The sequence below is a fragment of the Pristis pectinata genome, chromosome 21 (genome assembly GCF_009764475.1).
Source record: "Pristis pectinata isolate sPriPec2 chromosome 21, sPriPec2.1.pri, whole genome shotgun sequence".
NCBI classification, from domain to species: domain Eukaryota; kingdom Metazoa; phylum Chordata; class Chondrichthyes; order Rhinopristiformes; family Pristidae; genus Pristis; species Pristis pectinata.
Window position 1 is genome coordinate 26,311,682 of NC_067425.1, and position 20,873 is coordinate 26,332,554.

At 42.5% G+C, this 20,873-nt stretch overlaps 1 long non-coding RNA gene across 1 annotated transcript in view; it reads right to left on the minus strand.

The window, feature by feature from the left end:
- Positions 1 to 229: 229 nt before the first annotated feature.
- The window catches only part of LOC127581390 (uncharacterized), a 28,543-nt gene continuing 7,899 nt past the window's right edge, over positions 230 to 20,873 (minus strand). Inside the window, exons 3-4 of the long non-coding RNA XR_007957950.1 lie at positions 18,793 to 18,861; positions 230 to 12,020 (exon numbers count right to left, since the gene is read on the minus strand). This is a non-coding gene — a long non-coding RNA (uncharacterized LOC127581390). The remainder of the gene's footprint in view (positions 12,021 to 18,792; positions 18,862 to 20,873) is intronic.

A 20,873-nucleotide genomic window follows, 5' to 3' on the forward strand; every position in this document is an offset into this window, starting at 1 on the left:
TCCCTGCTCTAGATTCCCTCCCTCCCTGTCCCCAGATTTCCTGCTGATAAAAATGTTTATTACAATAAGTACTGGTTGGAAAACCGCAGGCTCCACCATCAGGACCCAGCTTTTATAAACTGAGTGTAAGGTAAGTGATGGTCAGCATATCACATGGACTTTGACCAGAGATTTCCCCACCCAACTGTCCCTTCCCCACCCCACCTGTCCTTCCCCTGTCACTCCCACACCCAAATTTGGAAAGACTGAAGAAATCTTCAATGCATTTTGAAGACTCCCTTCCACATCTTAACAAATTCATCCACTGTTGATACTTCCCCGGATTCAGTGACAAAGGGCACTACCACAAGTGTCTTTACACTATCCTATATTCTTTCCTGCGATAGTAAATTACAGGACAACTGCATAGCAGTCATAATTACCTATTCTGATTGCTATGTGAATGCTTTCTCAATCTGTTCAAAGCCTATTGCTTCTAAATATGGCGATGCTAGGCATTGTTCAGGTTTGTTTCACAATCAAGCTAAATATTCTACATGCTTGCATGATTAAATTACACAATATCTCTTAAAGCATACCAGATTTTCTGAACTTGTTTTAGTGAAAGTCCTGATAATTTTATTCTCCATAAAGATCAAACTGCCCATACAGAAAGAAAAATGGCCATTTTAGTAATAGCTACTTTTATGACGTCCACTGATCCTAAAGTGCTTCATGGACTATTTTTGCTGTGTCACCACCATTGCCACCTTTGAAGGAGGAGTGCAGGTGAGACTTAAAATGATCGGTTACATGAAGGACTTGAAGGAGCAGCTTGTTTTTCTTTGCACCTGTGCATACATGTACTTGTGCATATGACAATACACTCGACTGACTTTTTCCCTGGATGAAGGAAGGTTAAGCAGAGGTTTGATAGGGCTGTTCAAAATCCTGAATGTTTCTGATTAATTACTGAGAGACAAGCAAGTCATTAACAGAGTACTGATTAAAGGTGTTAACAAAAGAACCAGAACAATGAGGAAAAATTAATTTCTGCTATGTAATAATTAGAATTCACTGCCTAAAATCTGCTTCAAGCTTCCAAATTTCAGTAAACCGCCTCTCCTTCTGCTTTCTGATTTCCCTTTCTCTTTTATTGATTGCAATGGTAACCACAACACAAAGAAGTACTTTGTTATATCTCCATTTTGTTTTCCGTAAAGTGCTTTCGAATCATAAACAGGGCTGTTAATAGAATGAGAATAATTTCTTTCTCCATATTGGATAAGTAATTGAAGAGGAAAACATTTTGCTGCATTTGGGAAAGAGCAGGGAGTGGGTGGAATTGAGTAACTTTTTCAGAGTGCAAGTGCAGCCACAATAGGCTGATTAACACTGGGGGAAAACGTCCTGTTTTTCTTTGCTTACTGCCTTGGGGTCTTTGAAATAGAGAGAGGGTGTGGACAGTTTTGAATGTACTTTTGATTGCAGTGCTCCCTCAAACAATACTTGTACCAAAGTCCCAATTGATATTAAATGCTCAGTCTTGAGTGAAGTTTGAGGCAATTCTGATTTGGAGACAAGAATGATACCTGTCAACCAAGGAACAACAGTCACATATCAAACTAGCAGTTACAGTCTGTATTTTAGCTCTGAGCTGGTGCACTCCTAAAGATGCTAATTTTGGACCACAGTTCTGTGTGTAACTGTCAGCCACCATTATCTTTCCAAAGAGCGCATTCTCATGCCATAACATGAGGGGATGGGGGGGAGGGAGAGGGAACGACTAATAAATAACAGCAAGCTGTTCCATTGTGAAGGCGTCATGTCAACTTCATGCCCATCTTGCCTCCACATCCATTTTTTAAACAACTTCACACTGGAATTATTGAAACATGGAGACACAAGAGACTGCAGATGCTGAAATCTGAAGCAAAAGAAAAAATCAAACTGCAGGAAGAACTCAGCAGGTCAAGCAGCATCTGTGGAGACAAAGGGATGGTTGATGTTTTGGGTCGATACCTTGCATCAGGACTGCCCATTTAATTGGAACAGGCTTCCCCGGCAACTCAGCAAGATGATCGCACAAATAACAGAGGTACACAAGCAGGGAGGTCTCAGGTTTGGATCCCTGTCTCTTCTGAGTTAGATCATCTCAGCTGGCGCAAGATTATGGGTTGTTCAACTGTGCCAATACTCAAAAGAGAAATCAAATCTCAGTTCCTGGTTTCAATCCTATGATTTTTGTAGAAATATCAGTAGGACATGGTACTACAAGGTGAGGGTTATCAAAACGCATCAAGGAATCAATGCCTGTAGGAGAAGAATAAAGACAGCAACACTTTTGCATATTTATAAGTGGTCCAGATGCACCCACCACTCTCTGTGTAAAATAATTACCTCAAACATCCCCCCCCACCGATACCTTCCTCCAATCACCTTAAAATTATGCCCCCTCGTGTGAGCCATTTTCGCCCTGAGAAAAAGTCTCTGACTGTCCACTCAGTCTAAGCCTCTTGTCATCTTGTACACCTCCATCAAGTCACCTCTCATCCTCCTTCTCTCCAAAGAGAAAAGCCCTAGCTCACTCAACCTATCCTCATAAGACATGCTCTCCAATCCAGGCAGCATCCTGGTAAGTCACCTCTGCACCCTCTCTAAAGCTTCTACATCCTTCCTATAATGGGGTGACCAGAACAGAACACAATACTCTAAGTGTGGTCTAACCAGAGTTTTATAGAGCTGCAACATTACCTTTCAGCTCTTAAATTCAATACCTCAAGGATCAAATACCAATTCCTGGTATGCACATAATGTACTTTGACAGGCAGTCTGGCAGTACCACAGATACAGCCATTCTCAATTAGCGCACAAGAAAATGAGTGCCTTGGTCAAAATCTAGATATTCAATGTTAAGGGTAGAGGCTCATAAAATGCCCAATAAAAGGATTAGGTACTTCTCAAGCTTGTATTAAGCATAACTCCTAGCAATATAGGAGGCTAAAGACAGAGATCAGAGTGGGAGTGGAATGGGGAAGTAAAGTGGCATATAATAGGGAATACAGGGTTGGATTTTTAATACAATAGATATGGCTTGAAACGTAATTGATCTCCTTAACATAGATGAGACCACTTCATGAACAGTGAAGGCACCTGCCATTTCAGCTGCAATAAGTGTTTGGGTCCTTGGCAATGTGAAAGGAGGAACTGAAGGAGCAGTCATTGCCACCCCTGGATCTGCAATGGAACAGTGATGGGGAAGATTTGAAGTTCTTCCTTTATACATGTTGATGCTTGCAAATGTAGAAGACCCACATGTTTAGTGTCAATGGTAAGATAGTGAACTGAAATTGTGTCAAAAGGCAAGGAGATAGCAAGATTGTGGGAAAGAACAGATTTGATTTTCACTGCTGACTTAATTTTAGCTGTGTTGCCAAGGGAAGAGAATGTGCATTGATTTAGGCAAGCAAAAACTTGTCCTACATTTATTGGGGCTTCTTGTGCATGACAGTGCATTTCAGTGCATGTTAAAATCTAGATGAACAAAACAAAAACATGCCATGAGAGATTTGGTCTTCTTTGTACAGTGGAGTACAGCTTTCTCTTCTTTCACTGTGGATGTTATGGCTGATTTTTTAATGCCGTTGTGTCCCTTGGGTTGCCAACTCAGCTTGGATACATTCCTGTAGATTTCATCACAAACTTCTGTCCTCAAAACCAACCACCATACTCCTAACATTGGCCCCCTGATTTGTCCATGTTGATGATGTAAAACTTTCCAGTGGGAATTTTAATTTGGTCAGTCTCATCACCTAACTAGATGATTCTTCATTATCAGTTAACAGCCTACTTTGACCCGAAACATTAACTGTTTCTCTTTCCACAGATGCTGCCTGACCTGCTGAATTTTTCCAGCATTTTCTGTTTTTATTCGGCACATTATTTCCTTGTGCAAGGGTAGGGATGGCAAGGATATTATTTCCACGTGCAGGGGTGGATTTGACAAATGTTATACTTTGTAAGAATTAGTTTCTCTTTGAATTTGCAGGATTTGCAGGGGTTACATTACAGTTACAGTCTAGCTACATTCCTATTGGGAAGAAGGTCAGGAATTAAAGTCAGGGTTTCCTGCATGATCAAGGAGAGGGTAGGAGATGCTGAAAAAGAACATATAACAGATGCCAGATTGGTAACACAAGTGGGAATTGAGCTGATTACAGAAAATTCACAGGGAGAGTTAAAAAAAGACAAATATGGAAATGAGAGAAATTGGTGTCAAACTTAGAATGAAAACCAAAAATATTCTTTAGGCATGTGAACAGAAAGAGAGGTGGGATGCATGAGAGGAAGTGTAGCAATAGCATTGATGGGAATACTTTGAAAGCTGAAAGACTCTAAAAGGAGACTTTTGGCCAATAGAGTCACACAACACAGAAACAGACCCTTCAGTCCAACTCGTCTAGGCTGGCCACCAAATAGCTATCTATCCTAATCCCTTACCACAATTTGGTCCATAGCCTACTATGCCTATGTTGCAAGGAAATATGAAAAAATCTTATCATGGGGCATATGGCATGGGTGGGGTACTAAATGAATGCTTTACTTCAGTCTTTGCCAAGAAAGAAGATACTGTTATTCAGTAAGAGAAGATGTAGTTAATATTCTGAATGGGCTAAAATGAACAAAGTGGAAGCACTTGAAAGGTTAGCTGTATTTAAAGTAGATAAATTACCTGGTCCAGATGGGATGCCTCCATGTTTGTTTGGGTCATAAAGGAGGAAATTACAGAGGATCTGGCCATAATCTTCCAAACATCAATAGATTCAGGGTTAATGCCCGAGGACTGGAAAATTGCAAATGTTACACTTTTGTTCAAGAAAGGGTGTAGGAATAAGCCCAATAACAACAGACCCATCAGTTTAACCTCAGTTGTGAGAAAAGTTCCAGAAAGAATAATCAGGGACAGAACCAACATCACTTGCACATGGGCATTGAATAGAGAAATCCAGCAAGGCAAAGTGTGTCTAACCAATTTTTAAAGTGTTTTTTTTGATGAAGCAACAGAGATGGTTGTTGAAGGGAATGTGGTTGTTGTGGTATAAATAGTCCTCCAAAAAGTGTTTGATAGTGTGCCATTTAATAGGCTTGTCATCAAGATTGGAGTTCACACAATAAACTTGGCTCTAGCAGCATAGATAGAAAAATGGGTAAGTAATAGGAAACAGCAGGTTGTTCTGTAAACTGAGGATTAGTCTGCGGTAGAGTTTCCCAGGGGTTGTTTCCAGGACCACTCCTTTTCTTAAGGTATGCCAATGGCTTGCACTTGGATGCACAGAGTGCAGTTTTCAGATTTGCAGATGATGCTAAAAGGTAGTGAACTGTGAGGAGGACAGTAATTAACTTTATAGAGTTATAGGCAGACTGATTGAAGAGTGGATTGAAGGCAGATGAAATTTGGTGCTGAGAAGGGTAGACTATTATGTTTATGGAGAAAGAGGCAATGCTATATAAACCAGCAAGCACTTCTATAAGGGTACAAGAACAGAGAACCTGGGTGCATAGCTTGTTGAACATGGCAGGGCAGACTGAGAAAGTGGTTAGAATAGCATATGTGATTCTAGGCTTTATAAATAGAAGCTTAGAGTACAAGAACAATGAGGGGGTTTTATAAAACACTTGTCTGGCCACACCTGGAATATTGTTTCCAATTCTGATCACTGGAATTTATGAAGGATCTGAAGGCTTTGAAGAAGGTGTACAATGGTTTAGCAAAATGATTCCAGGGATGAGGGACTTTAGTTATATGGACAGACTAGACAAGTAGGGTTGTTTTCCTGTGAGCATAGGAGATTGCAAGGTATGATAAAGGTAGTTAAAACCATAAAGGGGGATGGAAATTGTTCACATTGGCTGAAGGATTGAACTAGGGGTCAAAGAGTGAAGGTGACTGGAAAAACCTAAACAAGGGTTAGGAAAAGTATTCCCATTCAAAGGGAATCTAGGTAAGTATCAGAATTTACAGACCTGTGAGGAGGGGTGAGATAGTGGGACTAGCTGGATTGCTCTTACAGATCTGGTGTCGATTGGCCTCTTTCCATGCCGTAGGCATTCTGTAATCCGTCTGTAATATTTGCAAACATGAGCAGCCAAGAAGGGATAGTGCAGTGTGCAGTGTTTAACAGGGTGTTAACTATTTCTATTCTGTATGCAACCTGTTGACAGGCTAATGAACAGAACTGAATATACAAGCATCACATATGAAATGCTGGAGGAACTCAGCAGGTCAGGCAGCATCTATGGAGGGAAATGAACAGTCGACATTTTGGGCTGAGACGCTTCATCAGGACTGGAAAGGAAGAAGGCAGAAGCCAGAATAAAAGTGTGGGGGGGGGGGGTGGAGGAAAGAGGGGCACAAGCTGGTGGGTGATAGGTCAATACTGGTGAGAGGGGAAAGATAGGTAGGTGGGGGAAGGGGGAAGTGGGAATGATGTGAGAAGCTGGGAGGTGATAGGTGGAGGAGGATAGGAGAGGAAAGTGGACCATGGAATAAAGGGAAGAAGGTGGGGAACCAGACGGAGAAAGCAGGAAATTAAACTAATCCCTTCTGCCTGCACATGATCCATATCCTCCATTTCCAGCATACTGTATTCATGTGACTATCTAAAACCCACTTGAATGCCACTAGTGATACCTTCTTCCACTACCACCCTGGCAGTGTGTTCCAGGCACCTATCACTCTGTGTAAAGAAAACTTGCCCCTCACATCCCCTTTGAACTTTCCCCTCCTCACCTTAAAGCTATGTCCTTTAGTTTCTACCCTGGGGAAAAGATTCTGGCTATCCTATCTGTGCCACTCAATTTTATGAACTTTGATCTGGTCTCCCCTCAGCCTCCAAAGCTCCAGAGAAAACAAGACAAATTTGTCTGACTTCTCCTTATTATCTCATACCCTCTAATCCAGGCAGTATCCTGGTAAACTTCTTCTGCACCCTCTCCAAAGAAGAATACATTTCTTTTTCTGACTATTTCTTCTTCTCTCTCTTAACTTGCACTAATGTTATGTTTATTTAATTGTGTAAGTTATGAATGATTCATGTAAGTTTAAGTGTCTGTTAACTTATGTTTGTTGTGTTCGTAATGTACCGTGCTGCTGCTGCAAAAATACTAATTTTCATGGCATTTATACCCTGTGTAATGCACGCCTATGACATTAAACTTTAACTTGAAGACTCCACATCTTTCCTGTAATGGGGTGACCACAACTGCATGCAATACTCCAAGTGAGGCCTAACCAAAGTTTTATACAACTGCATCATGACTTCCTTACTCTAATACTCTACGTCCCTAGCAATGAAGGCAAGCTTGCCATACACCTTTAAGTTCTAAAATTTTTTTTTTAAATTTTTATTTACAGCGTGGCAACAGGCCCTTTCGGCCCAACGAGTCTGTGCCGCCCATTTTTTAAACCCACAAATTAACCTACTCGTACGTCTTTCAAATGTGGGAGGAAACCGGAGCACCCGGAGGAAACCCACGCAGACACGGGAGAACGTACAAACTCCTTACAGACAGCTTTCTTTACCACAATCTACTTGCGCCGCTACTTTCAGGGAGTCATGGACTTGGACCACAAGATCTGGCTGTACATCAATGCTGTTAAGAATTCTGCCATTAATTGTATATTTTCTCCTTACATTTGACCTCCCAAAGTGCAACACCTCACACTTATCCAGACTAAACTCTATCTGCCATTTCTCTGTCCATACCTGTAACTGATCTATATTCTGCTGTATCCTTTGATGACCTTCTTCACTGTCCACAACTCCACCAATTCTTGTGTTGTCTGAAAACTTACTACCCAACCCATCTACATTTTCATCTAAGTCATTATATATATAAAAAATTCATCTAAGTCATATATATCACGAACAACAGAGGCCCCAGCACCGATCCTTGTGGAACACCACTGGTCACTGACCTCCAGCCAGAGTAACACTCTTCCACCAGTACCCTCTCTTCTATGAGCAGGCTAATTCGGAATCCAAACTACCAATTTCACCATGGATCCTATACATCTTAATTTTCCTGATCAACGTACCATGACGAGCCTTGTTAAATACCTTCCTAAAGTCCACATAGACTGACCTACCCTCAATCACCTTGGTCACCTCCCTAAAAAACTCAGTCAAGTTTGCAAGACATGCCCTGCCCATGGATATTTATGCATGCAATTCCACAGGTATTTACTTCTCCCATCAGAAAGAGTTCTTTACCATCTCAATAAAGGTAACTTACATCATGCCTTTATAATGATAATAAAAAGTCACTGGAACAAAATCTAACACTGACTCATACAAAATATTAGGGCAGATGACCAAAAGTCTGGTCATAGAGATAGATTTTAAGGAGTAACTTAAAGATTTAGCAGGGAATTCCAGAGTTTAGTGGCAGCTAAAGGTATGGCCACGTATTAATCTCGTTAAATGTGATATGATCCAGAGAATTCCTCATCCTCTCCATCACCAATCCCCTAAAATCCTCCACACTTGAAGTACACAGTCCAGCTGATTTTCTCTGCAATGGTCAGAGAAAATGGAGTCCTTTGGCATAGATGGTCTGCAAGACTTGAATGGCATGGTGCCTTGAACAAAACTGGCCCATCTTTTCAGGTGCTGTGCTAATCAAATTTTACCTATTTGGACCAGAGGCATTGCCTAATGAGGTCCTGATCTTAGCTGAGGTGATGTTGGAGTCCTATAATAGAAACAGAAAATGCTGGAAAAACTCAGCAAGTCAGGAAGCATCTTGGAAAGATAAAGAGTTAATGTTTCAAGTTGAAGACCCTTCCTTGCCTCCATCTGTATCGATGATCAGGCTCAATGCCAACCTGAGCGCAGTAAGTGGGTTTCCTGAGTTTGGTGGTTTCCTCCCACATCTCAAAGATGCACTTGTAGATTAATTGACTACTGTAAATTCTGTTTAGTATAAATTCATGGCAAAATTAATCAAAGGGGAGTTGATGGCATATGAGAGACATAAATTGCAGGGATATAGAGAATAAGGAGAGGGGAATGGGATTAATGGTGCAGACCCAATGGACAAATGGCCTCCTTCTATGGTGCTATACATAAGGAGCTTGATGCATGCAAATTGCCTGTCCTTTTTTTTACCCCCATATCAGTGACTGTACTTCAAAATTGTGAAGTGCTTTGTGACATTCTGAGGTTATAGAAGGTTCTTTATTAGAACATTCTCTCATTCCTTCTCCAATCATCCTTCAACTGATCCATTTACTTCTGTTGGAAACCCCATGTGGGGAGAACAAGATATGGCCTGGATCGGCTGAATTGTTTCAAGTGCAAAATTTTAGTTCAGTGCTCCACGCAAATTAAAATCTGACACTGAGAATAGAGATGTGTGGGCAGGAAATTAAAGGATGGGTTGTGGTCACCCCATTACAGGATGGATGTGGAGTCTTCAAGTTAAAGTTTAATATCATGGGCATGCATTACACAGGGTATAAATGCCATGAAAGTTAGTATTTTTGCAGCAGCAGCACAGCACATTACGACCACAACACGTTAATAGAAACTTAAACTCACATAAATTATTCATAACTTACACAATTAAATGAACAAAATAAACATAACATTAGTGCAAGTTGAGAGAGAGAAAAAGAAATAGTCTGAAAAAGATAGGTTTAAGGGCTCATGTTTCAATAACAGACATGTTGTTAAGAATCCAGAACTAACCTGGAGACACGAGGGACTGCAGATGCTTGAAATCTAGAACAACACACAAAGGAGCTGGAGGAACTCAGTGGGTCAGGCAACATTTATGGACACTTCAGGTCAAGATCCTTCATCAGGACTGGAAAGAAAGAGGGAGATAGCCAGTATAAAAGGGTGGGGGGAGGGGTTGGAGCAAGAGCTGGTGGGTGATAGGTAGATCCGATGATGGGGGGGGGGGGTGATAGGCAGATGGGGGAGGGGAAAGTGGGAATGATGTAAGAAGCTGGGAGGTGATGGGTGGGAGTGACAAAAGGCTGAAGATGACATCTGAGAGGACAGTGGAGCATGGAATAAAGGGAAGGAGGTGGGGAGGGGAACCAGTGGGAGGAGTGTCAGTGATGGGTGGATGGAGAGGGGAAGGAGGGTGATGGGGGCCAGTTGGATCAGGAAGGGGAGAAAAAAAGGGGAAGGGACAGAGGGGAGTGGTTACTGGAAGTTAGAGAATTTGATGTTCATGCCGTCAGGTTAAGAGAGCTAACCTGTTCCCATTGTACTTCAGCTTAGAGTCCACAATTTAAGGAGACATTTGGTAGGGATTTTATTAATTATTATAGCAGCAAATCACTGGGTTAATTGCTGAGTTAATATATCAGTGAAAATCTCTGAAGTATAAAGGATGGAAATGAAATCCTATCGCCATCTGATCATAAAACCATTGTACTCTGGAATAGCTTTCTCAGGAAACTCTTAAACTGGACACTTCCACAGACTGGATCAGGGAAGTGTGAAAGGCAGGCATCATTTTCATGCATACAGTTCATGTCGTGGAATTATGGACCCTTGTTCTGTGAGTTCATTTTCAAACTGGTTCTCCCATCTTAAAAACAAAACAGGAGACCCAAATTTATGTTGAGTCACTGTGACCTCCTCTGTGTTCTAATCCCATTCTCCAGTTCTCAGGCAGTTGAGAATAAGTCTGTGATTTGAGTTTCCCTTGGTGTTTTATTGTTTGCTTCTCTCTTGTTTGGTAATGACTCACTCTTGGGTGTGCTGCTTCAGAGAAGCCAATAAATAACAATTTAGCAATGAGGTTGGAAACTGATGAAACCGAAAGACTGACAGAACTGGTCCGTCTGCATCAATGATCAGGCTCTCAGTGCCAAGCTGGATGCAACAAGCAACGAGGACATTTAGCACAAATGCAAATGTTGCAGAGTACTGGAAAGGATCAGAAGGTCAGTTAAAAACTCATGGAAAGATAAATCAATAACTTCATCAAAATGGAAAAAATAGAGATAAACAGGTTTTAAGGTGCAGAGAATGGAGTTACCTAAACATCACTTCTTGCCATACATGTCAATATTAAAGTATATTTAAAAATACTGGTCATGAACATACATCACTGAGAAAGATAAATAAGTAAATGAGTCCAACTTCTGTGTGCAGGAATGAAGCCAGAAAGATATGCACGGTAGGGGATGAGGGATTCACTACCTCCATAGGGTCTTTTGCACATTAATATCCCATATTTTGAATGCCTGTACTTGTGCCAATATCTATTTTCCCATTGTCTCAGTGACTGCCACTCTAAAATGGCTGTCAGTCAAACAATGCTGCAGCTTTAAAATTCAAAATCCTCATGGTCTAATCCTTCACAATTTTTGTAACCTCCTCCATCACCCCAAATCTCTATAACTTGACCACCCTTCATTTTTGGTTGATTGCTTCTCACGAGTTTGATTTAGCCACTACTGGTGATTATACCTTCAGCTGTATATTAAAAAAGCATTATAGTATGACAAGACACTGATGCTTTGTATTTATGTCAACATGAAACACTCAGCACAGAGCTGAGCTAACTCAATTTGTATCGCTTTACATAAGAGTTTACATATGCCTGATGATCTCTAGGGTTGGGAAGGTTGGGGTTAAAATGGAGGATCACCAAATGCCACCACATACAGAGATTCTTTCTGTCCCCAGTGTCATGTTGGGCCTCACCTTTCTTGGCAAGTTATGTTCCATTTAGTTGAACACTGCCATACTTCCTATCCTTCATAGAAAATTTGTGCACAAGAAAATCTTTGACCAGAAATCAATCAGCAGTAGTCTGCACAGAATGTCCTTGCGAGCTTCTGGAAAAGGAAATGGAAGATCCTCTCAGTGGTTTCCTGAGCAGACAGCCTCATCACCAGAACTTCAGAAGAGTTCCAAGACCTTGCTTAACTGGTGGTGAGAAGCATTCCCACAGTGGACACTGAGCACTGGGCCTTGTAGAATAACCTCCCATGATTATTGCTAGCGGAACGTCTGGGGGAAAAAACAATGATGCCATGTTAGTCTGAATTAAATATTATAAAGGAAATATAATGAGTTGCCAGGTTCAGAGAATGACAACAAAGGAATGTCCAGAATTGTATAATTGGTATAATTGTAGACTTAATGAATCAAGTATATTTTGGGGGGTTGGGGGGGAAGCAGGAATCCTTCCCACCTCTGGTGACTGTGTGTTTTCAACCAGTAGCTTTCAAGTTTAAAAGTCAAACCACCAAAGTATTAAAGAAACTCACTGATCCATTGGCTGAGGAAGGAAGGGAAGATTAGAGAGGTAACTTTGTCTCTTTGTGGAAATTCTGAAACTTACTTGTGCAATTAATCTAATCACTAGTTAACTCCAGCGAGACTGCAATGCAAATCTGGCACTGTTGGCCAATCTGTAGACACCCATTCAGCTAGATGAGAGACAACAAACATCTGAATCTTGAGCAAGAAACTACCCCACCCAACCACAGTGCCTTATTTGTGAAATTTTCATAGTTTGGCAGTGAGAACTCTACAGCCATGTAGATACCTGAGGTTTATGATTCAGGCACACAGGCAGTCCCACACAAATGAGCTTCACATCTGGAATCATCAATATGAAGCAACAATAATAAACCTGGCTCTTATGTACATATACATGAACTAGATCAGTAAAAGAACAAGTGACAATGGAATTCCTGAATTCATAAGAAGCTGCAACTTCTGGAATCTGGAGCAAAAAACAAATTGCTGGAGGAACTCAGCAGATCAAGTAACATCTGTGGATGCAAAGGGATAGTCAATGTTCTGGGTTGAGAGCATGCATCAAGACTGAAATGTTAACTATCCTTTTGCCTCCACGGTTGCTGCTTGACCTGCTGAGTTCCTCCAGCACGTCGTATTTTGAATGGAATTCCTGACTGGATGGATAAACAATGCAATTCCCTTTCTGTAGACTGGACTGGGCAGGTACAATTCACTGGTCAGGTGGATAAATCCCCAGGGTCTGCCTGACCAAGTGCATCTTAGGACTTTGTGGGAGGCTAGAGATGAATTGTGGAGGCCCTTGTGGAGGTATTTGCTTTGTTAACCACTGGTGAAGTTCCCCAAGACTGGAAGATGGCTAACATCGTTTCATTGTTTAAGAAGGGTAGCATGGCAAGCTAGGGAACTACAGGCTGCTCAGCCTGACATCGGTGGTGGGGAAGTTACTGGAGGGAATTCTGAGGGACTGGATCTACCAGCATTTGGATAGGCAAAGTCTGATTAGGAAGAGTCAGCATGGCTTTATTTTTGGAAAGTCGTACTTGACAAATCTTTTAGTTTTTTTTTTGAAGAGGTAACCAAAAGAGTAGATGAGGGGTAGGGCAGTGGATGTTGTCTATTTGGACTTCAGCAAGGTCTTTGACAAGGTCCCGTATTGTAGGCTGGTCTGGAAGGTTAGGTGCCATGGAATCCAGGGAGAGCTAGTTAGGTGGATTCAAAATTGGGTCAGAGGTAGGAAGCAGAGGGTGATGGCTGAATGTTCTTTCTCAGAATGGAGGCTGGTGACTAGTAGTGTGCCACAGGGGTTGGTGTTGGCACCCTTATGATGTATATGTATAAATGATTTGGATGCGAATGCATAAGGCTTGATCAGTAAGTTTGCAGATGACACAAAATTAGGAGGTGTTGATAGTGAAGGTTATCATGGATTACAGGGGAATCTTGACCAGTTAGGGAAGTGGGCTGCGGAGTAGCAAATGGATGTCAACACAGATAAGTGTTAGGTGATGCATTTTGAAAAGTCAAACCAGCATAGGACTTATACTATGAATGGTAGGGCACTAGGGAGTATAATCGAACAGAGGGAACTAGAAGTACAAGTGCATAGTTTGTTGAAAACGGCATCACAGGTAGACAGGGTGGTGAAAAAGGTGTTTCGCATGCTGGTCTTCTTCAGTCAGGGCACTGAGTATAGGAGTTGGGAAATTATGATGCAGTTGTACAAGTATTGGAGAGGTCACATTTGGAGTACTGTGTACAATTTTGGTCGCCCTGTTATAGAAAAGATGTGGTTAAACCAGAAAGAGTGCAAAAAAGATTTAGGAGGATGTTGCCAGGACTAGAGGGCCTGAGTTATAGGGAGAGGTTGGCCAGGCTAGGTCTCTATTCCTTGAAATGTAGGATAATGAAGGACTACTTGTAGAAATGTTTAAAATTATGAGAGGCATGGATAAGGTGGATGGTAACAGTCTTTTTGCCAAACTAAGGGCCATAGGCTTAGCCTGAGAGGGGAAAGATTTAAAAGGGACCTGAGGGGCAACTTTTTCCATGCAGAGAGTGGTGAGTATACAGAACGAGTGCCAGAGGAAGTGGTTGAGACAGGTACAATAGTTTCATTTAAGAAGCACTTGCATAGGTACATGTATGGGCAGGGCTTGGAGGGATGTGTGTTGAATGCAGGAAATTGGGACTAGCTGGGTGGACAATGTGGTCAGCGTGAACTCATTGGGCTGAAGGGCCTGTATCCATGCTGTATTGCTCTATGACCACTCTTAGGTCATGGTGACCCTGGACAGGATGTTTAGAACCCTGGCTCCTTGCTATATACTCAGATTTCCCAAGTGCACACTTCCTGATTCAATAGTCATGACAAACAAACTAAACAAAAATGACAATAATTGTTACAACACATTATTAAAGCATTTTTAAAAATGCTTCATAGAACATTACAGCACAGTACAGGCCTCTCGGCCCACAATGTCATGCTGACATTTTAACCTACTCTAAGATCAATCTAATCATTCCGTCCCACATACATCTCCATTTTTCTATCACCCATGTACCTATCTAAGAGTCTCTTAAATGTCCCCGAATGTATCTGCCTCTACCAGCACCCCTGGCAGCGTGTTACAAGCACCCACCACTCTGTATAAAACCTTACCTCTGATATCCCTCCTGTACTTTCCTCCAATCACCTTAAATTATGCCTCCTCGTGTTAGCCATTTCCACCCTGGGAAAAAATCTCTGGCTGTCCACTCAATCTATACCTCTAATCATTTCATACACCTCTATCAGGTCACCTCTCATCCTCCTTCACTCCAAAGAGAAAAGCCCTAGGTCGCTCAATATATCCTCACAAGACATTCTCTCCAATCCAGTAGCATCCTGGTAATTCTTCTCTGTATCCTTTCTAAAGGTTCCACATCCTTCCTATAGTGAGGTGACCAGAACTGAACACTATATTCTAAGTGTGGTCTAACTAGAGTTTTATAGAGCTGCAACATTACCTCGCAGCTCTTGAACTCAATCCCTAATGAAGGCCAACACGCCATACGCCTTCTTAACAACCCTATCAACTTGCGCAGCAACTTTGATGGATCTATGGACTTGGACCCCAAGATCCCTCTGTTCCCCCACACTGCTAAGAATCCTGCCATTAACCTTGTACTCTGCCTTCAAATTCGACTTCACACTTTTCCAGGTTGAACTCCATCTGCCACTTCTCAGCCCAGCTCTGCATCCTATCAATGCCCCATTGTAACCCTTGGCAACCTTCTACACTATCCACAACACCACTAACCTTTGTGTCATCTGCAAACTTACTAAACCACCCCTCCACTTCCTCATCCAAGTCATTTATAAAAATAACAAAGAGCAGGGATCCCAGAAGAGATCCTTGTGGAACACCACTGGTCACCGGCCTCCAGGCAGAATACGCTCCATCTACAACCACCCTCTGCCTTCTATGGGCAAGCCAATTCCAAATCCACACAGCCAAATTTCCCTGGATCCCAGGCCTCCCAACCTTCTGCGAGAGCCTATCATGGGGAACCTTACCTTACTTAAGTCCATATACACCACATCCATAGCTCTACCCTCAATCCCTAATCAGACTATGCTTCTCCAAATGCCCATATATCCTGTCCCTAAGAACCTTGTCCAATAATTTGCCCACCACTGAAGTGAGACTCCCTGGTCTATAATTCCCAGGGTTATCCCTACTCCCTTTCTTGAACAAAGGAAGAACACTTGCCATCTTCCAATCATCTGGTACTACTCCTGTGGCCAGTGAGGACGCAAAGATCATTGCCAAGGGCTCAGAAATCTCTTCCCTTGCTTCCCATAGTATCCGGGCATATACCCCATCCAGCCCCAGAGACTTATCTATCCTAACGTTTTTCCAAAAGTTCCAGCACATCCTCCTTCTTAACATCAACATGTTCTAGCTTATCAGCCTATTTTACACTGTCCTCACAAAAGTCAAGGTCTGTCTTACAAGTGAATACTGAAGCAAAGTATTCATTAAGGACCTCCCCTACCTCCTCCAACTCCAGGCACGTTTTCTTCTCTATCCCTAATTGGTCCTACGTTCACTCTAGTCATCCTCCTGCTCTTCACATACGAGTAGAACGCCTTAGGGTTTTCCTTAATCCTACTCACCAAGGCCTTCTCATGCCCCCTTCTACCTCTCCTAAGTCTATTCTTAAGCTCTTTCCTGGCTACCTTCTAACTCTCAAGAGCCCTATCTGATCCTTGCTTCCTAAACCTTAAGCAAGCTTCTTTCTTCCTCTTCACTTGATATTCCATATCTCTTGTCAACCATAGTTCCTTCATCCTACCATCCTTTTCCTGCCTCAGTGGGACAAACTGATCCAGAACCCCCTGCAAGTGATCACAACCATCCTCCACATTTCCATTGTGCATTTCCCTGAGTACATCTGCTCCCAATTTACACCCCCAAATTTGTGCCTAATAGCATCATAATCCCCCCCCCCAATTAAATACTTCCCCATACAGTCTGCTCCTATCCCTCTCCAAGGCAAGGGTAAAGGTCAGGGAGTTGTGGTCACCGTCTCTGAAATGCTCACCCACCGAGAGATCTGACACCTGACCAGGTTCGTTGCCTAGTACCAGATCCAGAATGGCCTCTCCTCTAGTCAGCCTGTCTACATATTGTGTCAGGAATCCTTCCTGGACACACTTAACAAATTCCACCCCAACCAAACCTTTTGCACTAAGGAGGTGCCAATCAATATTAGGGAAGTTGAAATCACCCATCACAAACAACTGTTATTTTCGCACCTTTCCAAAATCTGCCTCCTGATCTGTTCTTCAGTGTCTCTATTGCTATTGGGGGCGGGGTGGTGGGGTGGGGTCAAAAGAATACTATAGAGTGATTGCTCCCTTCCTGTTTCTGACTTCCACCCATACTGACTCAGTAGACATCCCGCCAAGACGTTGTCCCTTTCTGCAGCTGTGATACTATCCCTGATTAGTAAAGCCACTCCTCTACCTCTTACCTCCCTCCCTGTCCATTTTGAGACATCTAAACCCTGGTACATCCAGCAGCCATTCCTGCCCTGGTGACAGCCAAGTTGCTGTAATGGCCACAACATCGTAGTTCCATGTACTCACTCATGCTTTAAGTTCATCACCCTTGTTCCTGATACTTCTTGCATTAAAATAGACACACTTCAGCCCATCCAACTGACTGCAGTTTTGCCCTGTTAACTGCCTATCCTTCCTCACAGTCTTTCTACACGCTGCAATCAACCTGTACACCAACTGCTGCATCCTTTGACCAATCACTCGGGTTCCCATCCTGTTGCCAAACTAGTTTAAACCTTTAACAGCTCTAGCAAACCTACCCATGAAGATATTGGTCCCCCTCCAGTTCAGGTGTAACCCATCCCTTTTGTACAGGTCATACCTTCCCCAGAAGAGATCCCAATAATCCACAAATCTGAAACCCTGTCCCATCTTCTCAACCACACATCCATCTGCCTCATCAACCTATTTTTACCCTCACTAGTGCATGGCACAGGCAGCAATCCAGAGATTACCCTTGAGATCCTGCTTTTCAGCTTCCTACCTAGTTCCCCATATTCACTTTTCAGCACCTCATCCTTTTTCCTACCTACATCGTTGGTACCAATGTGGACCACGACTTCTGGCTGCTCACCCTCCCCCTTTAGAATGCTGTGGGCCTGATCTAAGGCATCCCTGACCCTCACACCTGGGAGACAACATACCATCCGGGAGTCTCTTTCATGTCCGCAGAATTTCTTGTCTGCTCCCCTAACTATAGTGTCCCCTGTCACTATTGCTCTCCTCTTCTTTCCCCACCTTCCCTTCTGAGCCACAGAGCCAGATTCAGTGCCAGCAACTTGGCCACTGCAGGTTTCCCCTGGTAGGTCATCCCCCCCAACAGTATTCAAAGCTGTATACCTGTCATTGAGAGGAACAGCCACAGAGGTACTCTGCACTATCTGCTTATTCCTGTCCCCTCTCCTGACAGTCACCCAGCTACCTGCCTCCTACAACTTAGGTGTGGTTACCTCTCTGTAGCTTTTATCCATCATGTCCTCATTCTCCCATGAGCCAAAGGTCATCCAGCTGCAGGTCCAGTTCCCTAACAAGGTCCGCAAGGAGCAGCAGCTGGATGCACCTCCCATAGATGTAGCTATCAGGGAGACTTGAGATCTCCCAGATCTGGCAGGAAGAAAACACCACTGACCTTGGATCCATTGTCACTACTTTAGCAAGGCACTAATAGACAAAGAAAGAAAGAAACTTACCAGAAAATTACCTTAGCCTCTTCTCACCAAAACCTCAGCTCCCCCCACTCTAACACTGGTCCACTCCAACAACAGCTGCTCTGCTTGACCCTACCTTCTTTTTATCGATTGTTGCTACTTGGGCTACTTTCCCACTCAATTATCACCTAACAATTCGCAGCTGTGACTCTTACATTGTCTGGAAATACCTGGAAAAGAACTGGGTCCCGACACTCACCTCCTTATATGGCTCCCACTTCTCGCACTGAGAGTGCTGCTTCTCGCTCTAAGTCACGGCCCTCACTGCCTGGAAAAGGTACACATGGTACAGGTTCAAAGTTTCATATTTAGAAATTGGAAACCAAGCCAAGAGGGATGACCAAAATCCTGGATGACCAAAAACAGAAAAAGTTCACGAAAAATACAGAGCAGCAAGGGAGTATGATGTTTGTGGTTTTTTAGCATCTTGTAGAATTGGGGGCAGAGCTCCACCACACTGCCTGGCCCACATTGGTATGTTATTTTTAAAAAGGTACTTTTTTTGGTCAGAGCATTCAGCAAGCTCGATAATTTTCAAAAATAGTACTGGTTATGTGGAGCATGTTTTCCTTAACATTGACAGCACAGGCTCTGGCTACAATGGTTTTGCAGCAGCGTTCTCAAATAGGTGCCCATATTTGCATTTGCAAAGCCTCTAATGCCTATTTCAGGCACTGGCCCCGCTCACATCTTTTTCTGCTTTTAACAATACAATGGACAATAATGAATAATGACCTGAAGGCTATACTGAATAGTATTTTGCACCTGATAAAAAGGTGTGCTCTATTTGAAATCGCAGGTCAATCATTTTGCAGATCATTGTTTCTTTCTATTTTTAGAGCTCTTTTCATTCCTGTATTTACCTTTATAAGCAGTTCATCTGTAACATCTTCCACTTGTGAGAGAGGAGGATTGACATGAAATGTTTACTTTCTTTCCTACATGGATTGTGCTTGATCTGATTTGCTGAGTTTTCATCAATTATACTTATTATTTTGGACTGCTGAACGTGTTCCATTGATACCATGCCATTGAAGTACTTGCAGTTCCTATGTTAACATGATCAACAAACTCACAAAAATAACAACCATTGTTACACCTTGTTGCTAAAGCACTTTTTAAAATGGTTCACAAGTACATATTTAGAAATTGGAAACCAAGCCAAGAGGATGACCAAAAACTTGGTTTAGGTCATTAATTTTTGATGAAGTTTTTAAAAGCGGTGATGCCAAAGAATTCAGGAATGGAATTCCAGATAAAATAAGATATCTTTATTAGTCACATCTATATCAAAACACACAGTGAAATGCATCTTTTGTGTAGAATGTTCTGGGGCAGCCCGCAAGTGTCGCCACACTTCTGGCGCCAACATAGCATGCCCACAGCTCCTAACCCGTACGTCTTTGGAATGTGGGAGGAAACTGGAGCACTCGGAGGAAACCCATGCAGACACGAGGAGAACATACAACCTCCTTACAGACAGTGGCCGGAATTGAACACTAACCACTACACTACCGTGCCTCAGGCCGAGGGTCAGTGATAAAGTGAATGAAGTAAAGGTGAGAAATGCAAAATATTATGAAGGTAAACATGTCCAATCCTTGCAGAAGTTGAAGTACCTGGATCTACTGGAAATTCTTTTGCACTTAATCCAGCACCGTGTTCACCCATAACAATTCACAGTGCTGCAGTAGAAATGTAATGTTAGTTTACGATACATATGTAAAAGCACAAACAAACCCGCTGGCCAAACTACTAGGTCAGGCAGACTGTGACAACTAAGCAATGAACTTGAGGCAACCCAAAACACTAAATCATGATGGAACTCGACAAAACTAGACAGTGTTTTGCATTAAGTGTTATGTGTCAAGGCTGCTTTGACAGAAACAGCATAAAAAGGGGTAGGAGTGGGGTGTGAGGATCCAAGATCACAAGACAAAGGAGCAGAAGTAGGCCATTCAGCCCATCGAGTCTGCGCCATGAGCTAACCTAAGACTATTCCTATCTAGCCCCAAATTCCAGCCTTATCTTCATATCCCTTGATACCTTGACTAATTAGATACCTATCTATCTCCTCCTTAAACGCCCCCAATGATTGGGCCTCCACAGCTGTACGTGGCAAAGAATTCCACAATTTCACTACCCTCTGGCTAAAGAAATTTCTCCTCATCTCTGTTTTAAAACAGAACCCTCTAATTCTAAGACTGTGTCCTCTAGTCCTGGACTCACCCACCAAGGGAAACAGCTTAACCTCATCTACTCTGTCCAGTCCTTTCAACA